Source organism: Oxyura jamaicensis, chromosome 3 (genome assembly GCF_011077185.1).
Source record: "Oxyura jamaicensis isolate SHBP4307 breed ruddy duck chromosome 3, BPBGC_Ojam_1.0, whole genome shotgun sequence".
Classification (NCBI taxonomy): Eukaryota; Metazoa; Chordata; class Aves; order Anseriformes; family Anatidae; genus Oxyura; species Oxyura jamaicensis.
In genome coordinates, this window is record NC_048895.1 from 80,544,055 (window position 1) to 80,553,480 (window position 9,426).

Below are 9,426 nucleotides of genomic sequence, written 5' to 3' on the forward strand. Positions count from 1 at the left end.
GAAATGTAGTTCTCGTTGGGGCTCGGACGCCGCCGGCCATTTTGGGCGTCCGGGGCTTTGCAGGTGTCTGCGTGCCTGGACCTCTGCTGCTGTCTCTCAGACATTTTTTTTTTTGTCTCTCATCATTATATTTGTCTCTCAGACATTTCATTTATTTCACAGAGTCCTAGAATGGCTGAGGTTGGCCATCTGCTCCGTCCCTTTCCCATGTGCACCCGGAGCAGGCTGCCCAGGGCCACGTCCAGGTGGCTTCTGAACTACTCCACAGAGGAGACTCCAGCACCTCTCCGGGCAGCCCGTGCTGGTGTTCAGTGACCACACAGCACAGAAGTGCTTCCCACTGCTCAGACAGAACCTCCCATATTTCAGTTTGTGCCCATTGCCTCTTGTCCTGGCACCAGGCACCACTGAGATGAGTGTGGCTCTGCCCTCCTTGCACCCTCCCTTCGGGTATTTCTGTACATTGAGAAGATGCCTGCTCTTCTCCAGGCTCAACAGCCCCAACTCTCTCAGCTTCTCTGCATAGGAGGGGAGCTTCAGTTCCTTGATTACCTTGGTGGCCCTCTGATGGCCTTTTTCCAAGTCTCTCTTGTATTGGGGTGGAAGGGAGGGTGTCATTTCACAGAATCACAGAATCACAGAAAAGTCTAGGTTGGAAGAGACCTCCAAGATCACCGAGTCCAACCTCCTACCTAACGCTAACAAGTCCTCCACTAAACCATATCCCTAAGCTCTACATCTAAGCGTCTTTTAAAGACCTCCAGGGATGGTGACTCAACCACTTCCCTGGGCAGCCTATTCCAGTGACTAACAACCCGTTCAGGAAAGAAGTTCTTCCTAATATCCAACCTAAACCTCCCCTGGCGCAACTTTAACCCATTCCCCTTCGTCCTGTCACCAGGCACATGGGAGAATAGATCAACCCCCACCTCACTACAGCCTCCCTTCAGGTACCCGTAGAGTGCAATAAGGTCACCCCTGAGCCTCCTCTTCTCCAGGCTAAACAGTCCCAGATCCCTCAGCCGCCCCTCGTAAGACTTGTTCTCCAGGCCCCTCACCAGCTTCGTAGCCCTTCTCTGGACTCGCTCGAGCACCTCCATGTCCTTCTTGTAGCGAGGGGCCCAAAACTGAACACAGTACTCGAGGTGCGGCCTCACCAGAGCCGAGTACAGGGGGACGATCACTTCCCTGGACCTGCTGGCCACGCTGTTTCTTATGCAAGCCAGGATGCTGCTGGCCTTCTTGGCCGCCTGAGCACACTGCTGGCTCATATTCAGCTGACTGTCAACCACTACTCCCAGATCCTTCTCTGCCAGGCAGCTTTCTAACCACACATCTCCCAGCCTGTAGCTCTCTTTGGGGTTGTTGTGCCCCAGGTGCAGGACCCGGCACTTGGCCTTGTTGAACTTCATACCGTTGGCCTCGGCCCATCGGTGCAGCCTCTCCAGATCCTCCTGCAGAGCCTTCCCACCCTCGAGCAGATCGACACACGCACCTAACTTGGTGTCGTCTGCAAACTTGCTGAGGGCGCACTCGATCCCCTCATCCAGATCATTGATGAAGACGTTAAAGAGGACTGGTCCCAGTACCGAGCCCTGGGGGACTCCACTAGTGACCGGCCTCCAACTGGATTTGACTCCATTCACCACAACTCTCTGGGCCCGGCCATCCAGCCAGCTCTTAACCCAACGAAGCGTGCGCCAGTCCAAGCCATAAGCAGCCAGTTTCCTGAGGAGAATGCTGTGGGGAATGGTGTCAAATGCCTTACTGAAGTCAAGGTAGACCATGTCCACAGCCTTTCCCTCATCCACTAAGCGTGTCACCTTGTCATAGAAGGAGATCAGGTTCGTCAAGCAGGACCTGCCCTTCATAAACCCATGCTGACTAGGCCTGATCGCCTGCTTGCCCTGCATTTCATCAACTAGAAGTCCTGTCTGCCTGCAGCTTGCTCCCCCCTTGACCATTCTGTGGGATTTCTGGCCCCCGAGCAGCTGGAGTCCCCACCCAGTGCAGCTAACTGGGCGGTGGTGGCTCCGGATCTCCGCAGCAGCATATCGCTGACTCCACTGCTAGTGTCCTGGCCTCTTGACTGCAGTGTGAATTTCTTGCTCCTTTGGGACAAAGGCAATGCACAGCTCTGAACCTACAGCAACACCCAGCATGGATGCTTTCCTTGTTGCAGCCCACAGCACAGAACCCAAAGTGTATGGGCTAAGCATACATCCAGCCCAAGCACAGGAAGTGTGACAATTTCAGGAAGCCCTGGCGTTGTTGCCAATATGCTGTGTGTGCCATGCTGCTGTCCACAAAAGCCCGAGTGATTGCCTATGGCCTTGCTGACTTTCATAATGAAATCCTGATGACCAGATGCTTTTATTATTATTATTATTATTATTTTTTTTTTTTTCCTTTTTCTTCGCCCTGGAGCTGTTGTGCAACACAGCTTTTGTTTGAAATCCCGTGTGCACTTACTGCTAATAAGGACTCGTCAGTAGTTGGAATGGGTGTGAAGTGCTCATCATGGGTTAATATTAGCTACAAGCTAGCTGGCAGGGTCCTTGCCTATCTAACTGATCTGTACCTGACAAAGTTGAAGTCAGCAGAAACAAAAAGACAAATTCTGGCATTTTTGTTGTATTTATTGAAGTAGTGAATTTTTACTTTTTGTTCAGTTTAATGGACAAAACTCCTTTCCAGTCTGTTTATCAACTGTTTATTAACACTACCCTTTCTCCACAGTGTTTCTGCCACCTGGAGAAGTGCTTTGGCATGCTGAACATCAGGTTTCCCTTCTCCTTTTCCTGGTGCCACCCAAACTTTGCATGACCCTCGGTCACTCCAAGCAGAGCTCAGGCTCTCATGCCCCTTACGCAAGTATTTGTCACAAGCTATTTTTACTCTTGTAACACACTCCAGCAAATACCGTGGTTGTGGTCTGTTCTTTCCCTCAAATACTTTCAAGCAGACAAATGCCTCCACTCAGAAACACATGCTGGACTTCCAGCTGTCCCATCCCTACTTCCAGTCAGTGGTAGAGGGTGCACATACACAGCAAAGGGGTCACATAAGGTCTGCTTGCCTACTGATTTTGAGGGCTGGGAGTCCTTTGGAGCAGGCAGGGTGTTACCAGCGTGCTTCAGCAACAGCCACTCCAGGCATCCATCAAACAACTGCTTTTGCACTCACTTGTCTCTGCATTGCTGAGTGGCTGTTCAGAGAAGAGTAGATCACACCTAGGAAGGGCTGGCTCACACTTTAAGTTTTAATAAGGGGAAAAATAAAACACTTTTTTTTTTTTTCTTCCTAACTACCTGGTTCCCCAAGGCAGTATTGTTCATCATATAGTTTCGTATTTCTTCAACAAAAGCAGGGACCTGCTCAGCCCTTTAGATCAGATTCATCCTGTACCCTGTACAGCTTTATACACCTGATCTGCACCCAAAGGTGGGTGCTTTCAGTAGTTTTAAAACTTGTATGTTGGAAATGTGCACATTCTGTGGTGTGACATGTAAGTGACATGTACACGGTTCCTCAGGAGGATTAAATCTAGGGTGTGGACCTTGTCCATTTGCTCTAACAAAGCCATAGTCATAGTTTTCCAAGTGGAATACCACCAGAGGGGAACCCTGAATTGGGTTTCATAGGGAGTGGGGAAAAGGGGAGAGGCAGATGGGAACTCAGGCACCATTTCAGTGCAGAAGAGGAGTATCCTCCACAGAGCACAAGCTCTTCAGCCCCTCCTTCCCCAGCCATGACCTCCTTCCCCCGATGTCGTCCCTGCATCTTCACAGTGCAACCTGTGATTTGAGAACTGGAAGCCAGGGGCTTTCTGGGCGAGTGACCGTTCTGCCAGGTTGCGGCAGTGGCTCCAGGGGGATCAGATGAGAGCAGTCAGAGCTGTGGAGGACATGCCAAGGCAGGGCCAGGGTGACTGTGAGAGGAAGGGCAGAAACAGGGAGGCCAGTTCGCAGATTGGACCCCATCTAGGACTGGCTGAGGCTGCCTTGGAATTACATCTCAGATACATCTTAGGCCTCTAAGACTGTCAGACAGCCTTGACAGCATGTCAGTTAATAATGATAGGTGATGACAGAAAACATTGACAGGACAAATCCAAAGAATACAGTAGGCAAATTATATAAAACAGACCAGAGTCTTGACATCCTAGCAATTAATCAAAGTAGAGAGGCTCCAAGGGGGCTTCCCCTTCACAGCAGGGAAATCACACCACTGTGTCTCCTTTCTCTACAAGAAGCAAGTGCACCAAGAGGCCAAGGCAGAATGTGCCTGAGGGTGCTGTTCCCTCAGAGGGCCTTGCTGAGCTCCATACCTCCTCATGCCCAGGAGTTTGCTCCTGCTGCTTCTCTTGTCTGGGTTGGGCATATTCAATGAGTAAATTAAATCAGTGAGAAGCAACTCAGAAAATAAAATGGTGTTTTTTCAGCTCAGTACAGTTTCACAAGGCATGTTATAGCTCTCTGTCCATGGTGGGTCTTCCCTGGTTCCACCACGATTTTCCCTCTTCCAGTCAAAAACTCCTGCCACATGCTGTCTTTGGCATTCATTGGATCTGTACCTGAGTGGATGTAATTCACTAAGATGGCAGAAAATTACCTTTTGCAACAACTTAGGTAATTTCTTGCTGATATAGGAAGATAAACTGTCTCAGGCAAAAGTCCAAAATGTGCCAGAGCTGGGAGTGGGGTGGACAGAATTGCCCGGCTGGAGGCAAGAGGGGTGTCATGAGACTAATGGAGGGGGGGCAGTGAGCTGATGGTTCAACTCAGCTCAGTGAGTTGGGGATGAGATGAGGATGGTCAATCCCGTCATGGCAGAGCTGCTGGGAGCGTCCTTGCCAAGGCCATCCAGCAAAAGGAAAATTAAACTACATTTACAGCTCTAGTCCATTATCAAAGCAAAGGGGGATCTTGGCAGCGTGCAAAGCAAGGGAACAGCTTTATATAAGGAGAAGAGTAAGCAAGGCCACAAGAATTATTTTTCTCTGTCACAGTAAAAACAGAGCTATGAATCCTGAAATCAGATCTATTTAAGAAAGACAAAGGAAAAGGTATAGGTATTTTTATTTATAAGTAATGTATGTATGCCAAGTGAGGGCTTCTATTCCTTTTATACAAAGCCTTTGCCTTCCTACTCTTGTTCCTATTGTGTCTCCTCGGTGTGTGTTAATTGTTTGCATGGAAGAACTACTGGATATTTACACCAGAGGTGTGATGGTACCTATCAAATCAAGCAATAATGTTTTTGCTCCTCATATTAGAAAACTTAAGTTCACAGTTGTTAGACTATCACAATTTTTCCCCTATTCTAGGAGAAGACACTAGACTTTCAATATCTTATGCACATTCTAAAATACATTGATTTACACTGGTAGGAAGAAAACATTTCTATTTACTAGCTGCATTTTCTGTAAATTGTACCTTGGCTTATGATCATGAGAATACTGTAGTATAGCGGACATATATAAGAAATCTACAAAATAAAAAACATATCCAAAACATGTTGTTCTGGTTTAGTAGACATGTATGAGTGCATTTTTAAAAACAACATCAAAAATATCATGCTGATATTTCTGTTTTGCTAAGCAAATTATAATGCAGTATTAGCCTGCTAAAAATGCCATTACTAGACAGACGAAATACAATCCAGACATCATCACTGTTGTTTCAGCAAAGCAAGAACCGTGCATATATTTATTTGTAAGTAAACAAAAACAAACTTTGCAGCTGCTAATTCAATTCATATTCCTGGAATCAAGCTGTAAACAAATGCTTATAATTTTGTTTTAGAGGGTGGATGAGGCTTTGGACCTTTCCATTGGTCTAAAAGAAGGAACATCTGTTGTGGCCATAAAAAACTTGATGATCAAGTTTACCTCATCCCACATTAGCAACATTAGGCATTTAGGTTGAAATCCAGATCTGGCTGAACTCAATGAAAGTCTTGTTATTAAATTCAGGGTGGCCTGGATTTCAAGGCAAAATCCAAAGCTTTAAAAACAATAGTACAGTAAGTCGTAAAAGCAAAAAGTATGTTGATGCTGTGTGTAGAAACTGTAGGCTGACTTGCCTAAGAATAACATTCCAGTATGGTTTACAAATAGGCTTATATTAGGAAGTACTTATCAAGACATACAGTGAAGTGAAAGCGGATTGCATGTTTAAAAAGCAAGAGTGATAAGGGGGTCTTTGGTTAGATCACAATGGCACTATCACAATAGAGCACACAAATTTTAAAGACATTGAAAAGAGAGATGTCTTAAATCACTGAAGCACATTGTCTGATGTAACTGTTAATGGATAAAGGAGGCCACGATATTTTATACATTGCTTATTAAGGGAAAATAAATGCACAATAGGTGGATTCAGAAAAGCAAATCCTTCTCCCTACAGACATATTGTTACCACCACAAGAGTTAATCAGAGTGCGGTCAAAATTCCATTGTCCAGAGCAGACAGAGTCAGAAAATGGGAATTTAATTTTTCCCTCAGATTTGGTCACATCATGTACAAAACTTGGACTTAAATTGGAAATTCCTCACACAGAATATTTATCCTCAGGATCTTTTTTTTGCCCTTCTTTCTCAGTCTCCCATGTGTTAGCTATTTGACTTAATGGCTAAGACCTCACCAATTGTTCAAATGCTCTGAACCTGTACCCCAAAGGGCAATGCAAAAACTGTGCTTGGAGCTCAGATACATTTGCTCAGAAGACAGCTGTGGCTATTTGAGATGTCACTGCCCCCAGCTCTTTGTAACTGCCAGGGATGCCTGCTCCAGCTCTGGTGGCAGAATGAAGGACACAAATGTCTGGGAGCTGTTTCAAAGTCCAGGAGCTTAACTCCAGCTACCCCTTCCCCCCTTGGCATTTTATGCTTTAAACGCTGGACTTCATCCTGAAGCAGCTTAGAATTAGCTGTGTTTTCAGCCTGCTGACTCTGCTGTGTGGGTGGTATCCTCTGGGAGAGAGGCAAGAATATTGTAAACCGACACAGTTATTTTCAAAACAATCACTTCTATGCACCATTAACCACAGGGACTGGTTGAAGCTTTGGTAGCTTTAGACTAGTTTAACAGAACAATGCTCTTGTATCTGATGCATATTTACAGCTGCACTCAGAAAGCTGTGTGAATGCAGACAGGATGTAGCTGTATTCCGTATTTCTGCTGTTTTACTTTTCCATCTGGGTTGTGATTTTTTAACAAGATGTGTTAGCTAATTACATGAAGTTAACATGAGTTAAGTATTGCCAGTTAGGGAAGGTAGCTCTTTGAAATATAGGTCTAGATAAACTCCTAATGGTTTCTTCCGTTACATAAAAGTTATCAGCTACTATGGGGCTCTTTGAAGTTTGCACAGCAGAACATAAACAGAGAATTATTTCTCTGCTATTACTAAGAGCCAATACTCTTAACACACAAAGCTTACTGACTGCTTGTTCCCTCTTACATATTCAAACTTCTCTAGTTTTGTAACTGCAAGAAAAGTGGCAAATATCAAGATTCCTTCCTTGGAGAAAACTGCCTTGAACCTTTCCCACTGCTGCAATTAAAATCCTGCTTCCAATATGCCTCTTATTCCTTACACTGTTAAATTTACATATATATTTTAACCTATAATAAAGTCATGTATTTCACGTTGTACTATGGGTCCAATGTTACATTTGTACCATTTCTGTAGTAGCAGCATCATTATGGTCATAGTGCTATTAAAACTTGAAAGGATTTGGGATGAAAATGGCCTAATCACACAGATGTCCCATCAAGAGACTCAGTGCTAAAACAACTCTATTATTGACTTTATTTGTTATATTAGGTGCTTTGTTAATTGATTGCATCCTAGATGTCAAGCTCCTTTCTACCTCAAAAAAAAAAAAGAAAAAAAAGAAAAAAAAAAAGTAGGTTTTGCTCATATAAAGCCAGACAAATTAAATGATTCATTTCATAGTGTGACTTATTCACTGGACTGTAAACACAAACAGCCAAGAGGGGAAGGAGAAAGTGACCATAATGGCTTACAACTCCATTGCTGCAAAAAACTCCTCACCCTGAGGAAGGAGAAGAGCTTGGACATCAACCATCAACTGTTACTGCTGGCTTTCCTGCTGTAAACTCACCGGTTTACTCAATGACCACTTGTGTTGTGGACAGCACCATGAACAGCCGCCCAGAAAACAGGCAGATGGAATGGTCAAAAACTGCATGGATTCATGAGACCCAGTGACTTCCCTCATTAATATTTATAAACAGAAAGTAAAAAAGTAAAAAAAAACAGAGAAAATAAAAAAAAAGATACATAAAAAATAATAATAAAAAAAAAAGTTACACCAATCTCCACACATTGAATTGCTTCTCTCTTCTGTCACTTTTTAAGAAAGTTTTTTTTTTTTTTTTTTTAATATTACTGACAGTGCAAATGTAAGTGAAAATGAAATCTAGACTGTGCAAAACTTTACAAAGTAATGCAAAAAAGTCAGATCTTTCTTGATATTAAAATACCTGTTTACTAACATATCTATGCCCCCGATTAGTTACAGTCAGGTCCCATTCTGATAGAAATAAAATGTAACTCTGCTCTTGATTCAAACAGAACTGCAGGCAGGCCCCAACTCTTTTAGCCTGTTGGAGAAAAAATATTTTACAGCTCTTACTGATCTTTATTTTTAATCCATTTGTTTTTCAAAGTACTACAGCTGTTTGTTCATAGTTAATCTCTGTTTGTGGGCTAAGCAGACAGAAAATGATAGCTTAACCCAAACAATACAATATTCAATTTTCAATGTTTTAAATTTCAATTTAGATATAGATGGAGGTTGTTGGTTTTTTTTTTGTTCTGTTTGTTTTTTTTGTTGTTGTTGTTGTTTTCCTAATAAAAGACTTTATGTGTTAAAAGACTCTAGTTTATTTTATTGTAGTATACTGTTTTGAAGTTAGCAAAAATATGGTATATTTACAAAAATCTTAAATGGATTATTTCTGTTAGGCATCACAGTATTACTACTAAGTACTTTGCTGTGGATTTAGTGGTACTCAGGGGTTATTGAGACAGCAAGCATGCAGCTTGCTGTGTGTAATTGCAAATCCCCGTTACCTCCTAAGCCTTCTTTGCTATCTTTTTTTTTTTTTTTTTTTTTTTTTTAAAAAAAAAAAAAAAAAGAAAGAGTTATGATGGACTGCATAATCATAGACACAGCTATATTAAAAGTTGATATTTTTTATAACACCTTGGGAAATTACATTAAAAAGAGTCATTATTTTTGCTCCTGTTACTGAACAGATTTGTACAAATCATGCAAGTGCAAACAAAACAAACTTTATGGGTGTTAATTTATTAATGATTATTTGCTTAAGTTTTTAATGTAAAAATAAATATTTACATAAATTTACTTTATCTATTCACAGTGGAAAT